This window comes from Mobula hypostoma, chromosome 10 (genome assembly GCF_963921235.1).
Source record: "Mobula hypostoma chromosome 10, sMobHyp1.1, whole genome shotgun sequence".
NCBI lineage: Eukaryota > Metazoa > Chordata > Chondrichthyes > Myliobatiformes > Myliobatidae > Mobula > Mobula hypostoma.
Genome location: NC_086106.1, coordinates 115,826,687 through 115,844,117, shown reverse-complemented (window position 1 = coordinate 115,844,117; position 17,431 = coordinate 115,826,687). Strand labels below are relative to the sequence as shown.

Sequence of the window (17,431 nt, the reverse complement as noted above, 5' to 3'; positions counted from 1 at the left end):
TGAGGGGGTGACCTTCTAGAACAGAAGTAAGGAAGAATTATTTTAGCCAAAAAGTGGCGAATCTGTGGAATGCTCTGCCACAGGCTGTGGTCAATGCCAAGTCAGTGGGTATATTTAAAGCAGAAATTGACAGATTCCTGATTGGTCAGGGCATCAAAGGATATGGTGAGAGAACAGGTATATGGGGCCTGGGATCAGCCATGATGAAATGGCAGAGTAGACTCAATGGGCTGAATGGCCTAATTCTGTTCCTATATCTTATGGCCCAAGTACTTTAGCATTAAAAAGTGTATGTAATTCCCTCAAAAAAAATTTTTAACAAATCAATTTCCTCTGCAGTCTGTGGTAGAGAATTCCACAAGTTCACTGCCCAATTATGCATGGTTCTGGATCACTTTAAAGTTGCTACAATTGTTCCAGTTCATAAGACAGACACAATTACTGGACTTGATGGTTATAGGCCAGTGGCTCTAACTTCAGTAGTTACAATGACCTTTGAGTATCTGATATTGGCCTACCTTAAGTCCATTACTGATCCTCTTCTTGAGCAACCACAGTTTTCTTACAGGGCAAATTGCTCCACTGAGGATGCAGTTAACTTATGCCTTCATAACATTCTTCAACATTTGGATTCTCCTGACACCTGTGAGGTTCTTGTTTGTGGATTTTAGTTCTGCCTTCACTTTTATTGTTCTGGAATTGCTTTACAGCAAGCTAACCCAGCTAGCTGTAGCCTACACTATTTGTCAGTGGATTATGAACTTCCTGACAGGAACAAAGCAGTTTGTAAGGCTGGGCTCCTACTTGTTTAAATCTCTGAATGATAGTGAGGGAGGAGGTGTAGGAGCAAGTGCAGCACTTGTTCTGCTTGCAAAGATAAGTGCCTGGAGAGAGATCAGTGGGGAGGGACGAATGGACAAGGGAGTCATGTAAGGTGTGACACCTGCTCCATCTCCCTCACTACCACTCAGGGCTCTAAACAGTCCTTCCAGCTGAAGTGACACTTCACCTGTGAGTCTGTTGGGGTCATATACTGTGTCTGGTGTTCCTGGTGGGGCCTTCTGTATATTATTGAGACCAAATGTAGACTGGGAGACTGCTTTGCCGAGCACCTACACTCGATCCGCCAGAAAAAATGAGATCTCCCAGCGGCCACCCATTTTAATTTCATTTCCTATTCCATTCTGATATGTCTATCCATGGCCTCCTCCACTGTCATGATGAGGCCACACTTAAGTTGAAGGGACAACACCTTATATTCTGTTTGGGTGTCCTCCAACCTGATAGCATGAACATCGATTTCTCGAACTTCCGGTACCCCTCTCCTTCACCATTTCCCATCCCTTTTTTGCTCTCTCACCTCATCTCCTAGCCTGACCATGGCCTCCCTCTGGTGCTCCTCCCCCTTTTCTTTCTTTCATGACCTTCCGTCTCTTTCACTCCACCTTCAGGTTTCACCTATCACCTTGTGTTTCTTTCTCCCCTTTTAAATCTACTTCTCAGCTTTTTATCACCAGTCCTGCCGAGAGGTTTCCGTCTGAAACATCCACTGTACTCTTTTCCTAGACGCTGCCTGACCTGCTCAGTTCCTCCAGCATTTTGTGTGTGTTGCTTGGATTTCCAGCATCTGTATATTTTCTCTTGTTTACACTCATCATTAGGAAAGCCAGAGATTATTCTACCCGCACCAGCTTAAGAAACTTACCTCAGGGAGTATCCTGATTTTACTTGGCCATCATTGACAGTGTTGTGATCATATCTATCACTATTTTGTTTCCCACTGGCTCCTCCCTCTCTAAGTCCAAGTTCCAGTTTGCAGCAAGAAGTCCACTCAGTGAGATCACTGGCTGTCAGCTACTGACATTAAAAGACATGATCATCGCCAGAGCAAAGAAAAGAGCTGAAAAACTTACTGCCGACTCCACCCAACCTAGCAATCTCCTATTCACCAAAATGCCATCAGGGAGATACTACAAGTCCATCACCACAAGGACTACACGTCATCTCCAAAGCTTCTTCCCTGTAGCCATCCAGTTTCTCAACAAAATTTGCTCAGGTGCAATACCTTAACTGTCCCTGCCAACATCTGTTAAGGGGGTCTTTCCTGCTTTCATTGTTCTGTTGATAATTGTTGAGTCTGTTCATATATTTACATTTATTTAAATTTTGAGTATTGACATTTGTGCATGTGACCACTCTGCTAATTGTTGATTGCTCGTGGCTGTTTGCACTTTTGCCTTGCAAATTGTTGGTTGCTATTGTGTTGTCTGTCCTGTATTTTATGCTTGACACTAAATCACAAATCAGTTTTGGTATGTTTCACAAAATAGCAATAAGTGATTCACATTCAGATTCCCTAGGTGAAGAAATTCCACTGTATTCTAATTCTAATTGGCACAATCCCATAGTTTGAATCCATGACACCTAGTTCTGGCCTCTTCGGTCATTCAGATGTCTTTTCAGTATCCGCTCTGTCTGGTCCTGTTAGAATTTCATTTTAAGAGGTACTCTCTCATTATTGTAAACTCCAATGAATACATACTTTATTAACTTTGAACATCCTTGCTACCCAAAAATTTAGCTTATTAAATCTTCACAACTCTCTACATGACAAGAACATCTTTCTTCAGAGACCAAAGTTACATAAAAAATGTCAGACAGTTGTGGCAAGACTTCACTGTAAGAGAGTTTGAAAATACATGCAATGAAGGCCAACATAAAAGTTGCCTTTAATATAATTTTTATGGAGTTTTCAAAGTGATTACATAGAAAGATAATGCCTACCCTCCCCTTCCCCCCCGATATATACCCCTACCTGAAAAAAAAAGAAAAAGAAAGAAGAACTGCCTGGATATTGGAAGGTTTCCACATGCTCCATGGGATTCAAAATAAATTTAGTATATTTATTTATTTATTAATTTCCCCAAGGGACTAACATCTTTATCATCGGAGCAACTAAATATGCCATCCTATCTTTTATAAATAAGGGCGCTAAATATTCAAAAATGTACCATATTTATCTCTTAAATTATAAGTAATTTTTTCAAGTGGAATACAACTATTGTTCCAACGATTCATACTTAAATACGAATTTGATTTCCAAGTAACTGCTATAGCCTTCTTGGCTACTGCGAATGCAATTTTTATGAATTCTTTCTGATATTTATTCAGTTTAAGTTTCAGTTTTATCCCTTCAATATCACCTAATAGAAATAATACAGGGTTATGTGGAAGTTGAGTTCCAGTAATTTATTCCAATAAGACTCTTAAATTTATCCAAAAAGGTTGAATTTTAGAACAAGAATAAGTAGAATGTAAGAAAGTACCAATTTCTTGATTACACCGAAAGCATTGATCAGATAAGTTTGAATTTAATCTATTTATTTTTTGCGGTGTAATATATAATTGGTGTAAAAAGATATATTGTACTAATCTAAGTCGAATGTTTATTGTATTTGTCATACTGTCAAGACACAGTCTTGACCAATCTGTTTCATCAATATTAATATTCAGATCCGTTTCCCATTTTTGTTTTGACTTGTGGATTCCTTGTTTAATTGTCTGTTTTTGAATCAAATTATACATACAAGAAATAAAATTTTTAATTTTTCCTTTTTGAATTAAAATTTCAATTTCATTGGGTTTTGGCAAAAACATTGTTTGACCCAGTTTGCCTTTTAAGTAAGCCCTTAATTGAAGGTAACAAAAGAAAGTGTTATTTGATGTTCTATATTTATTCTTTAGTTGTTCAAATGACATCAATATACCTCATTCATAACAGTCTCCTATAGATCTAATCCCTTTTTGGTACCAATTTTATAAAAGTTGATTATCTATTGTAAAAGGAATAAGTCTGTTTTGGAACAAAGGTCTCCCTGCTAATAAAGATTCCTTTATTTCACTATCAACATTTATCTTATTCCATAGATCAATCAAATGTTTTAATATAGGAGATTCTTTCTTTTCCCGTATCCATTTAGATTCCCATTTATATATAAAATCTTCGGGTCTATTTTCTCCTATCTTATCTAATTCTATTCTAATCCATGTCGGTTTTCCATCATCAAAGAAAGATGCAATAAATCTAAGTTGATTTGCTTTATAATAATTCTTAAAGTTTGGAAGTTGTAACCCTCCTAACTCAAATTTACATGTCAATTTTTCCAATGATATTCTTGACATCTTACCTTTCCTAAGAAATTTTCTCACACATTTATTTAACTCTTGAAAAAATCTCTGTAGCAATTGTATTGGTAATGTTTGAAACAAATATTGTAATCTAGGAAATACATTCATTTTTACAACATTGACTCTACCCACTAATGTTATTGGTAGTATCATCCATTTGTCAAGATCTTCTTGAATTTTTTTCAATAGTGGTAAATAATTAAATCTATATAAATTCTTTACATCATTATCAAGTCTTATACCTAAATACTTTATACCATTTACCGGCCATCTAAATTGGGTTGACTATAGTCTCCTTTAGTAAGAGGTAAAATTTCACTTTCATCCCAATTTATTTTATACCCTGATACTTTCCCATATTCATCCAATCTAGAAGATAACTTATGTAACGAATGCTGTGGGTTTGTTAAGTAAATCAAAACACCATCAGCAAATAGATTAATTTTATATTCCTCCTGATTAACTCTAAAACCCTTAATATCTGGATCAATTCTAATTAGTTCTGCTAATGGCTCTATCGCCAGTACAAATAAAGCAGGTGATAATGGACAACCTTGTCTAGTTGACCTTTTTAACTGGAATGGTGTTGAAATTTGACTATTTGTCACTACTTTAGCATTAGGGTTAGTATTTAAAGTTTTAATCCAGTTTATAAAAGGTGTTCCTAACCCATATTTTTCCAATACTTTAAATAAAAAATCCCATTCCAATCTATCAAATGCTTTTTCTGCATCCAAGGCTACGACTATACTCATCTCCTCCCTTTTTTGTGCCAAATGAATTATACTGAGTAGCCCAGTTACATTATCTGCCAATTGTCTATTTTTAATAAATCTTGTTTGATCCATATGTATTAATTTTGGTAAATATTTAGATAATCTATACGATAAAATTTTTGCTATTATTTTATAATCAGTGTTCAACAAAGAAATAGGCCTATATGATGTTGGTTTTAAAGGATCTCTGACTTTTTTTGGCAATACTATTACAATCGCTGTTGAAAAAGATTCTGGGAGTTTATGTATTTTTTCCACTTGGCGTATTAACTCCATAAAAGGAGGAAATAATAAATCTTTAAACTTTTTATAAAATTCAAGTGGAAAACCATCCTCTCCTGGAGATTTATTACCTTGGAGTGATCCTAAAGCTTCTTCAACCTCTTTTAATGTAAAAGGCATATCTAATCCCTTCTGTTCTTCCAAATTCAATTTTGGAAGAGTTACTTGTGATAAAAATCCTTTCTATCTCATTAACATCATTTTGTGATTCTGATTGATATAATTCAGATAGAAACTTTTGAAGGTTTCATTAATTTCTAAAGGTTTATAAGTATTTTATTTGCACTTGTTCTAACTGCATTTATTGTTTTGGAAGCTTGTTCTGTTTTCAACTGCCAAGCAAGAATTTTGTGTGCTCTCTCACCCAATTCATAATACCTTTGTTTAGTTCTCATGATTGCTTTTACCATTCTATATGTCTGAAGCATATTATATTGTAACTTCTTATTGACAAGTTGTCTTCGTTTTTCTTCTGTCATATGTCTTTGAGATACTTTTTCTAATTTTGTAATCTCTTTTTCCAATTGATCTAGTTCTGCCATATATTCTTTCTTAATTTTAGTCGTATAACTTATTATCTGACCCCTCATAATGCTTTCATCGCATCCCATAGTATAAATTTATCATCCACTGAATGAGAGTTTGTATCCAAAAAAATTGGATCTGCTTTTTCATAAAATCACAAAAATCTTGTTGATGTTTTAATAATGTTGAATTAAATCTCCATCTATGAGTCACTTCTTCCTTATCAGTCATTATTATTGTCATTAATAAAGGAGAATGATCTGACAATATTCTTGCTTTATATTCCATATTTTTCATTCTGTGTTAAATATTCATTGATAATAGGAAAAAATCTATCCTTAAGTAAGTTTTGTGTCTATTAGAATAGAACAAATAGTCTCTTTCTTTGCGATTAATTCTTCTCCATATATCAATCAAATTTAAATCTTTCATCAATGATAAAGTTAGTTTTACTACCTTCGATTTTGTGACAGCCTCAGTTGATCTATCTATGACTGGGTCTAGGCAAAAATTAACATCTCCTCCTATTAATATTTTTTCATGTGCATCAGCCAAATTCACAAAAGCTACTTGTATGAATTCTGAATCATTTTCATTTGGTGTATTAATATTCATGAGAGTCCATAATTCAGAAAAAAGTTGACAGTGTATAATCACATATCTCCCCACAAAATCGGTTATTACATTTTGTGTTCTAATTGGTAACGTTTTATTAATCAAAATTGCTACTCCCCTCGCTTTTGAATTAAATGAAGCTGCAACAACACTACCCACCCAATCTCTCTTTAATTTCTGATGTTCTGTTTCTGTTAAATGCGTTTCCTGTAAGAAGGCTAAATCTACCTTCATTTTCTTAATATGAGTTAAGATTCTTTTCCTTTTCACCGGTCCATAAAGCCCATTAACATTAAAACTCAAAAAAATTCAATAAATTAGTCATTATTCTTAACAAAGTTACTCCAATCTAAAACATTACTTAACATCTCAACTCTCATAGTTCCTTGGGGAATCTCTTTAAACTTCACCGTGTTGCTATGTGTTTCCCTCCCAATCATCCAGGCAAAAAGAAAGAAATAAAAAATAGATATGATACAAAGAGAAAAATAACAAAATACCCCCCTACTAATGTTGTGAATGAAAAAAAAACACAACACTACCCCCCTCCGTTTTGCGGGTCCTGGCTATTGCCACGCTTGCACACATGAATACTGTAGCGATTGGTCAGTATTTCTTCCAGCTCCCTGTAACAAAAAAATTGTATATATATAAAAAAAAAATTAATGTCACTATTCCCACTAATCTTCCTCAAACTTTAACCTTTCTTCCCCTCTATCATATTAATATATTTATCTATTCTTCTGCCCTTAAAAATCCAGCAAGTCTACTCCTTGACCCAATCTTCATCTTTAATCCATCTCGCTCCCCAGGTTTGTTCTTGTACCTTCAAAAAATCTCCTCCACTTTCCGGTAATCGTCAAAAAATCTTTTTTTTCCGTTATCCAAAAAATCTTCAAAGTTGCAGGATAACGCAATATAAATTAATAACCATGATCCCATAGGACTATTTTCACTGGATTAAATTTCTTCCTTCTCTTCAAAAGTTCATAACTTATGTCAGGGTAGAAAAAAACTTTGTTCCCTTCTATCATCAATGGTCCTTTTCTATTCTTGGCAGCTTGAGCAGCTGCCTATAAAATCCTTTCTTTGTCTTGAAATCTTAAACATTTTATTAAAATTGATCGTGGATATTGGTCATCTTGTTGTTTTGGTCTTAGAGCTCTATGCGCCCGCTCAATTTCAATTGATCGGTCTCCCTCTTTCATTTGCAAAGTTTCTGGGATCCATCTTTGAAAAAATTTTATTGGATTGTCTCCTCCTGTACTTCTTTAAGACCAACAATCTTGATATTATTTCATCTACTAAAATTTTCCAACACGTCCACTTTTTCCAACAGTCAATTTCTTTCCGTTTTCCAGACAAGCATATCGTTTTCTGTTTTCTCCACTCTGTCGTTAATATGTTCCATTGTTCTTTCCAACTTTTGAAGTTTCTTATCCGTTTTCTCCTGTCTTTTCATAGCTTTATCATACCTCATCTTCATGTCTCTAAGCTCTATTTTTAATCTTTTTAATTCAATCATTACTTGCAATAAAGCCTCTCTTATGTCTCCATCGCATCCTTTACTTTCAAGCTCTTCCAGTTCTTCCGCCTCTTCTTCATCTGTGTTCTCTGCAGAATCCAATTCTGACTCTGAGTCACTTTCACTTGCAGTGGCCGTCGGTTCTTGTAGTTTGAGTTGTATGGATTTGCGCATGCCTACTTCTTTGTGCATGCACAATTCCGGCATCTTCTTCTCAGGGACCGCTACCGCTGCCATTGCTCCCTGTTCTTCTACGCCAGAGATAAAATGTGTCTCCTCCAAAGGAGATCCAACCTGAGTCCGAGGTTCCATCGCTGCAGTAGGCCCTTTTTTCTTCCCATCTCGCGGCTACTTCACAACAACAGGCTTTTTCTGTTGCGGTTTACGAGGCATATCGTAAAATAGTCTTGAGAAGTTTATAAGTAGTTTTTGGAAAGTATTTATTAACTTTGCTTTGTTTAAACGGTACTTTGCTGATTTTTTACAGGAGAGCTGGATTTACACGTCTCAATCTCACGTCATCACGTGACGTCCCAAAATTTGCCTTTTAATTGCATGTTTCCAGTGACTGGTATACAAAGACATCCATGTACCTTTTCTCTCCTGCTCTCAACCAACTATCACTTACATAATCATCTGCCTATTTTTAGACAGAAAGCAGATCACCTCACATGTATCCACATTAGCTGTATCTGCAATACATACATTTGCCCAAATCACATTGGAGCTTCTTTGCATCCTCCTCAAAAATCACATTCTAGCACACCTCAACCATCTTCAGTTCCACAGTTTTGTTATATGCAAATTTATATGACATCGTTTTTTCATCCAAATTGACCACTGAGTATTTGCAAATAGAATCCCGTGACTTTCATAACAATAAAATTGTATTATAAAAGTATTCTTTTCTGGACTTCTGGTGAGGCACGAGGCAAGATGGCAGCACAGCACTGAGCGCTGACATATAGCCCTCCTTTTTCACGTTCTTTAGGGCTCATAGATGGTCTTAATATAAGGTTGAGCTGGAGAAAGATCTCACTAAAGACATGACCTCAAAAAAAATCCAAATTCAACCAAGAAACAAGATACCAGCAGACGACACCAAGCTAGCGATTCATCCGAGGAAAGAGCTATGATAATTAAGCATTTGATGGAGACAGATGTGAGTGCACAGCGGAACATCTGGAAAACTTCTGAAATGTCTGCTTTGCTACCGCTGCTACTGTGTGGTAACCGGAATCTCTGGAGCTGAAGACCTTGAAATCCTCAGCTTTGCGTGTTTCAGCGGCCGGGGAGAGGTCGAAGGTGCTCGGCAGAGGATGGCGTTCGGGAGGCTGTATCGGAGAGGCTGCTCGGAAGCTCAGAGTTTTCGGACAGATAGACTCAGGGTCGGCTGCTTCCAAGGTATCGGCAAGTTAACGGTGCCTGGAGGTTTACGGCAGGGAGTTTCTCCCTTTTGCCACCGCTATCGGGGACTCGGGAGTCGATCGACTCGGGACTTTGAGACTATTTTTTTTTACTGTGCCTATGGACTGTTCTTCATCAAATTATGGTATTGCTTTGCACTACTGTAACTGTATGTTATAATTATGTGGTTTTGTCAGTGTTAGTCTTTGGTCTGTCTTGTTTTCTGTGATATCACGTCGGAAAAACATTGTATCATTTCTTAATGCATGTATGCATTTCTAAATGACAATAAAAGAGGACTCAGTGTTCTCATAATCTAAAGAAAAACACAATGGCAATGGAGATGGAATCGCTGCAAGAAATGGTAGCCCACATGCTAAAGGAGTCACTGGAAAAGGCTCTCGACCCCATACAGAAACATATGGCAGAGAATAGCAACATTCTCCGGTCGTTAAAGGAGCAAGTGGATGTTCATGCTAAAAAATTTAGCACTGTCTTCAACAAAATAGACAACATTCAGGTTAGCTTATGCAAGAATGAGGAAGTTACTAACTCCTGTCTCACAGAGGTGACTAAGATACAAAAGAAGCTAAACGACTTGGAGGACAGATCCAGGAGAAACAAAGTGTGGCTGAGTCAACTTACTGACAGGCGCAGAGAGCGACGATCCAAGAGGTTACCTCCAGGAGACGCTGCCTAATTGGATTCCAGTGCACAAGAGAGTTGTTGGGGTCTTGATTATGTGTTATATTATATTTGAGACGGGAATGGTTTTAATTATATAGGTTAATGGGTTTGACCAGGTTTTTATTTTCTTGTCTCTATTGATATGATTGTCTATGAGAACTGCTTTGCCTTTCTAATTTGTTGTGCTAGAGGGGGGCAGTTAATGTTCAGTGTCTGACATTGTTAAGTGACACTCACAGATGTTACAAAGTAAAGGGTTGTATGCAAGGGGTAGTGGGAAGTGGGGGGTAACTCAGAGCTCCACCACCAACTTACAACAGGTCCAGGGGAAGATGAGCAATACAGATAAATTAGAAAATATTACTATTGTATCATTTAATGTTAGAGGATTAAACTCTCCCTACAAGTGTTCAAAGGTTTAAGATTTCTTAATGCAGGAAGAAAATAGATAACGCACTGTTACAGGAAACACATCTTAAACCTAATGACATTTCCAGGGTTCAAAACCGCTTTTATAAACTCGTTGTGGCATCAGCTGATGGTACTCGTACGAAAGGAGTTATGATATTAATGAGACATAGTATTAATGTATCAATTGAAAGGACTGCCGCCGACAATAAAGGACGTCTAGCTTTTTGCTGTACATCCATTCAGGGTAAAAAAAAAGTTGCATTCATTAGCCCATTTGCCCCAACTATATTCGAGGTTGAATTTTTTTCCCTCAATTACCTCACAATTACTGAAGTTAAGTGACTACCAACTATATGTTGGTTCGGACATGAATGCTTTGGTAAACATTAACCTCGATAAATCTTCCTCAACTACAGGTGTCCCCCGCTTTCGAACGTTCGCTTTATGAAACCTCACTGTTACGAAAGACCTACATCAGTACCCTGTCTTCGCTTTCAGAAGGTGTTTTCACTGTTACGAAAAAAATCAGTGCGTGATAAAAAATACAGCGCACGAAAAAAAGCAGCTGCTCTCCCCCGGATTTGGAACGGCATTGCTTAAACACGTGCCTGTGAGCAGGCGTTTGCAAGATGAGTTCTATGGTGTCGGAAAAGCCTAAAAGAGCTCGTAAGGGTGTTATACTTATCGTAAAACTAGAAATAATTAAGCGTTTCAATCGTGGTGAACGAAGTAAGGACTAAGTGAGTTTGGCTTGTGGAAGCTGACAAAGATGATGTTGAAGACGTTTTGGCATCCTGTGACCAAGAACTGATAGATGAAGAGCTGATGCAATTGGAAGAGGAAAGGATAACAATCGAAACCGAATGCAGTAGCGAAAGTGAAGCAACTACGTGAGATTTTCGCTGCAATGATAAAGTATGACTTTAATTTTGAAAGGGTACATAGGCTTAGGAGATATTTGCAAGATTGTTTGAGTCCTTACAAAGAGCTGTATGATAGAAAAATGCGCGAGGCTCAGCAGTCAAGCAAGCCTTCCACATCAGCCACAGCAGACGATGAAGATCGACCTTCGACATCGAGGTGGGCAGTCATAGGAGAAGATGAGCTGCCTGCTCTAATGGAAACAGACGACGAGGTGACACCCCAGTGTCCTACCACCCCAACACCCAGGCCGCGGACAGATACTGTACCGATCCGCGGAGAGTGCAGCAGTAGCTGGGAGGCACACAGCATATCTTTAAGAAGAAAGTCGAAATAAACATGCTAATTAATTAGGTGCCACCCCACACGTAAATGTCGGCCCAGATCAAAGGCAATGCAATTGGCAATGATCTGGGCCAACAATTATGTGCCGAGCAGCACCTAATTAATTAGCATGTTTATTTCGGCTTTTTTCTTAAAGATGTGCTGGATGCCTCCCGGCTACCGCTGGACCCCTGCGTGCCTCGTGGCAATGTATCGCTCGGCGGCCTGGAGGGTGGGGGCCATGGCACCACCCCAACCTGCGACGACGCAGTCTAACACACCATCATCAGTGTGCTCTGTTATTTTAGGTTTTATGTGTTATTTGGCATGATTTGGTAGGTTATTTTTGGGTCTGCGAACGCTCACAAAATTTTCCCATATAATTAAATGGTGATTGCTTCTTCGCTTTACGACACTTCGGCTTACGAACTGTTTCATAGGAACGCTCTACCTTCGGAAGGGCAGGGGAAACCTGTACATCAAGCTCTCAAGAATCTGCTTCCAAAGCACTTAACCTTTTTTTAACGGTAAATTTAACTGATGTGTGGAGGGTACATAATCCATCTGCTAAAGACTATACCTTCTTCTCCACAAGACATAAAACGTTCTCTCGGATAGATTACATTCTTATATCCTCCGGTCTGCTGCCTTTGGTACACTCAATAGAATTTTTGCCCAGACATCTATCTGATCACAACAGTTATATCTACTTTTAATTATGGCAAAATTAAAAATAAGGCTACTAGGTGAAGGTTTAACTCCACCCTTCCAAAAAAATGACAAATTTCTAACAAAACTGAGAACAAAACTGACGGAATTTATAAATTTAAATAAAAATAGTGTCTCGGATGTGACAGTGATTTGGGCCTCCATCAAGGGTTTCTTACGAAATAACGCCATATGGTTCAGTTCCCATCTACATAAAAGCCAGCTTCAAAAGATTTCAACCCTAGAAGAAGAATGTAAGGTTTTGGAGAATGATCTCAACAGAAGATACACCATAACAAAAGAAAACGAGCTCAAAACAAAACAAGCAGAATTAAATGATTTATTAAGAAGTAGGGCAGAATATAATGATCCAGATAATCAAACATAAGTATTATGCAGAAGGCAGCGGACCAAGCCATCTTTTGGCACTAACGCTCAAACAACAGGAAGCTAAAAGGTATACCAGCGATTAGATGTGCTAAACGTGGAGTAATATCTTCAACAGAGGAAATAAATGAGACATTCAAGAATTACTCTGAAGAACAGCATACAAGTGGCTCAGTTCCTTCTGAGAATGACTTCACAGGTTTTTAGTGGATTAGACCTCCCTACGTTGTCATCAGAGGACACCAAAACTCTAGACTCTCCTATTACACTGGATGAGCTAATTAAAGCAGTCAAAGCTACAAATAAGGGCCGTAAGCCAGGTATAGCTGGCATACCTGTGGAACTTTACCTAGCACTTTGGGATATTCTTGAACCAGTATGGTTAGAAACATTAAATTATGCTTTTGGAAATGGCGCTTTCCGTAGAGATCTAAACACAGCCCTGATCACAAGTTATATCGAAGCCCGGTAAGGACTGCTTCAGGTGTGCCAATTACCATCCAATTCCTTGATAAATGCTGACCTCAAAATATTTTCCAAAGTTTTAGCCAGTAGACATGAGGCAGTAGTTGGGAAAATAATTAGTCCCGATCAAACGGGCTTTATCAGGGGACGTCTCGCATCTGATAATATTCGCTGGCTCTTACACATACTGAGTGCAACACATAAAATCCCGCATGCCTGTGACCTGCTATTTCTAGATGCTGAAAAAGCATTCGATCACCTTGAGTGGCCATATCTTTGGAGAGTTCTAAAAGAATTTAAGTTCAGCAATAAACTTATCAATACGATTCAAACACTGTATGCTAATCCTTCAGCCCAGGTAGGTGTGGGAAGAGGTTTCTCAGAGTTATTTAACATGGGACGGGGAAAAAGACAAGGGGACCCTTTGCCTCCTTTAATTTTTACTATATCTATTGAACCGCTTGCACATTTAATTAGAAACTCTCCTCAGATCTCCCTTATTACAATAGGTACAACATCACATTCGATATCACTTTACGTGGACAACACACTAGTCTATAAGGCAAATGTTCAACAAACTCTCCCCTATATTTTAAAAACACCGAAGCAATTTGGATTTCTTTCAGGATAGAAAGTTAATTTGTCAAAATTAGCACTAATGCTGATTAATACAGATAAAAGTAGGGTGTCTCTCCTTTCCCAGATTAAGGTTACAAATGAGGTCCTCTACTTGGGTATTAAAGTTAATACTTCCCTACCGTCTGTGGCTAAAACAAATTACTCTTTAATTCTGAAAAGAATAGAAGATGATATTAATAGATGGAGACACCTGCCAGCATCAGTCCCAGCCCGTATATCGGTCATTAAAATAAATATCTTACCCCGCATTAATTTTAGCTCAATGATCCCACTTGCGCTTCCAGCAGAATATTGGCAAAAACTGGACTCCTTACTACAATGCTATGTTTGGAACGGTAAATGACCCAATATAAAGTGGTCAGCTCTACAATTCAAAAAGTCGGATGGGGGAATTGGCACGTCCAAATTTTAAATTGTATCACTAGGCATTTGTATTAAAAAGTCTTAGCTATTGGATGGAGGAGGATAAAGTTTCATCATGGAAAAATATAGAACAAGAACCACCAATAAGGTTGAAGGACTTTCTCCCTATAGGTATGTCTACCAAAAAAATGTGATTTGTATTACGGTCCAATTTTAACCCATATGCTACAAGTGCTTTGAGCAGCAGAAAAATTCCTAAAATTTAAAAACGTATGGTGCAAATCATCTCCATTATGGAACAATAATCATCTTCTATCTGGGGGGGAAACTATTCACAAACAGAACTTGGGAGGATAAGGCACTGAGGAGTGCAGTGGAACAGAGGGATCTGGGAATACAGATACAAAATTCCCTAAAAGTAGCATCACAGGTAGATAGGGTTGTAAAGAGAGCTTTTGGTACATTGGCCTTTATTAATCAAATTATTGAGTATAAGAGCTGGAATGTTATGATGAAGTTGTATAAGGCATTGGTGAGGCCAAATCTGGCGTATTGTACTTATCCGTGTAAGTGGAACAAGTGCTACACATGCCCTTACACTTCCTCCCTTACCACCATTCAGGGGCCAAACAGTCATTCCAGGTGAGGCAACACTTCACCTGTGAGTCGACTGGGGTGATATACTGCGTCCAGTGCTCTCGATGTGGCCTTTTATATATTGGCGAGACCCGACGCAGACTGGGAGACCGCTTTGCTGAACATCTATGCTCTGTCCGCCAGAGAAAGCAGGATCTCCCAGTGGCCACACATTTTAATTCCATATCCCATTCCCATTCTGACATGACTATCCACGGCCTCCTCTACTGTAAAGATGAAGCCACACTCAGGTTGGAGGAACAACACCTTATATTCCATCTGGGTAGCCTCCAACCTGATGGCATGAACATCGACTTCTCTAACTTCCGCTGAGGCTCCCCTCCCCCTCGTACCCCATCTGTTACTTATTTTTATACACACATTCTTTCTCTCACTCTCCTTTTTCTCCCTCTGTCCCTGTGAATATACCCCTTGCCCATCCTCTGGGTACCCCCCCACCTTGTCTTTCTTCCCGGACCTCCTGTCCCATGATCCTCTCGTATCCCTTTTGCCTATCACCTGTCCAGCTCTTGGCTCTATCCCTCCCCCTCCTGTCTTCTCCTATCATTTTGGATCTCCCCCTCCCCCTCCAACTTTCAAATCCCTTACTCACTCTTCCTTCAGTTAGTCCTGACGAAGGGTCTCGGCCTGAAACGTCGACTGCACCTCTTCCTACAGATGCTGCCTGGCCTGCTGCGTTCACCAGCAACTTTGATGTGTGTTGCTTGAATTTCCAGCATCTGCAGAATTCCTGTTGTTTTCTGGAGTATTGTGTTCAGTTTTGCTCACCAAATTACAGGAAGGATATTAATAAGGTTGAAAGAGTGCAGAGAAGGCTTACAAGGATGTTGCCGGGACTTGAGAAACTCAGTTACAGAGAAAGATTGAATAGGTTAGGATTTTATTCCCTGGAGCGTAGAAGAATGAGGGGAGATTTGATAGAGGTATATAAAATTATGATGGGTATAGATAGAGTGAATGCAAGCAGGCTTTTTCCACTGAGGCAAGGGGAGAAAAAAACCAGAGGGCATGGGTTAAGGGTGAGGGGGGAAAAGTTTAAAGGGAACATTAGGGGGGGCTTCTTCACACAGAGAGTGGTGGGAGTATGGAATGAGCTGCCAGACGAAGTGGTAAATACGGGTTCTTTTTTAACATTTAAGAATAAATTGGACAGATACATGGATGGGAGGTGTATGAAGGGATATGGTCCGTGTGCAGGTCAGTGGGACTAGGCAGAAAATGGTTTGGCACAGTCAAGAAGGGCCAAAAGGCCTGTTTCTGTGCTGTAGTTTCTATGGTTCTATGGATAAAGGTATTACTACTCTTCAAGATATTAATAGGGCAAGTACTATCCCTAGCTTTCAAGAACTGGTATCTCGATATAATATTGATAAACACTCTCTGAATGGGGGTCAGATTTAAAGGACCATCCCATTTTAAGTTGGATACAGAGTGCTCCAGGACAGATAGAATCATATATCTATGATAAATTAAATTTCCAGAAATATATGCCCACATCAGGAATGAAAGCCTGGGATAGGGACATATCTGAATTGGGACAAGATTTGACTGGGATGAGATTTGGGATAATGCTGCCAGTGCTTCGAAAAACCCAAATCATTGGTATATACACTTGAAAGTTTGTCATAGAGCATATTTAACACAGAGAATTAGACATCAAATGGGACTGGTTCCTGACCCATATTGCTTATTTTGCCCCCACGGAACCGTTGGCTCCTTTATACATGTTGTATGGGAATGTCCAGGGGTTTTTGGTTTGTGGGGTAAGGTTATCAGTACTCTTCCAGAACTAACAGGGTACAATTACCAATGGACCCCGCTGTACATCTTCTAAATGATGACTCCCACCTCTCCCTTACGGAAAAAACACGCAAAGTCTGGCTGGCAGACCTGACTGAAGCTAAGATGATTGTAGTTCAGCGTTGGAAACCTACCCATGATATTTCAAGTACTCACTGGCTTGGGAGCTTTTTGGACATTTCTTACCTGGAACTATCATTAGCAAGAGTAAATGATGCACGACCAAACACAATCTTAATGTGGACAAATCCGATATCTAACTTAAAAGATCTTCTGTTAAATAGGAATATTCTGTCTGTGTATGCACTTGGTTGGTGAAGGGGAGAGGGATGGGGGGCGGGATGGTGATGAAGGTTGGGAGGCAGCTGGGTTAAAGAGTCAAAACGTAATCGGCAGCTGGTTATATTGAATGTAATTTGTTGGTGTTGCAATAAAAAGTAAGTGATAAAAAAGTATTTTTTCCTCTGTTGTGAAAGGATAAAGCATTATATAAATTTAAGCTCTTTCAGTCAATAAGGCAAATGTGGGTTATCTACAGCCCGCAATGATCTAAAGAACCAGAATAAAGAATGGAAGAGTTAATTAATTTTGTAAGGGAGTATTATGCAATGTTGGGACATAGAGACAGAAACATTGACACACTTGCAGGCTGACCCAAGCCCATCCTCGGACTATGCTGGTTGTTGACACAAATGACAAATTTCACTGTATGTTTCAATGTACACATGAAATAAATTATGTATGGTGAGAC

The 17,431-nt window shown here is 38.6% G+C and overlaps 1 protein-coding gene across 3 annotated transcripts in view; it reads right to left on the bottom strand.

Annotated features, from left to right (window-relative positions):
• ar (androgen receptor) overlaps window positions 1-17,431 on the bottom strand; it is a 217,413-nt gene that overhangs the window by 120,113 nt on the left and 79,869 nt on the right. The gene's annotated exons all lie outside the window — the stretch shown is intronic.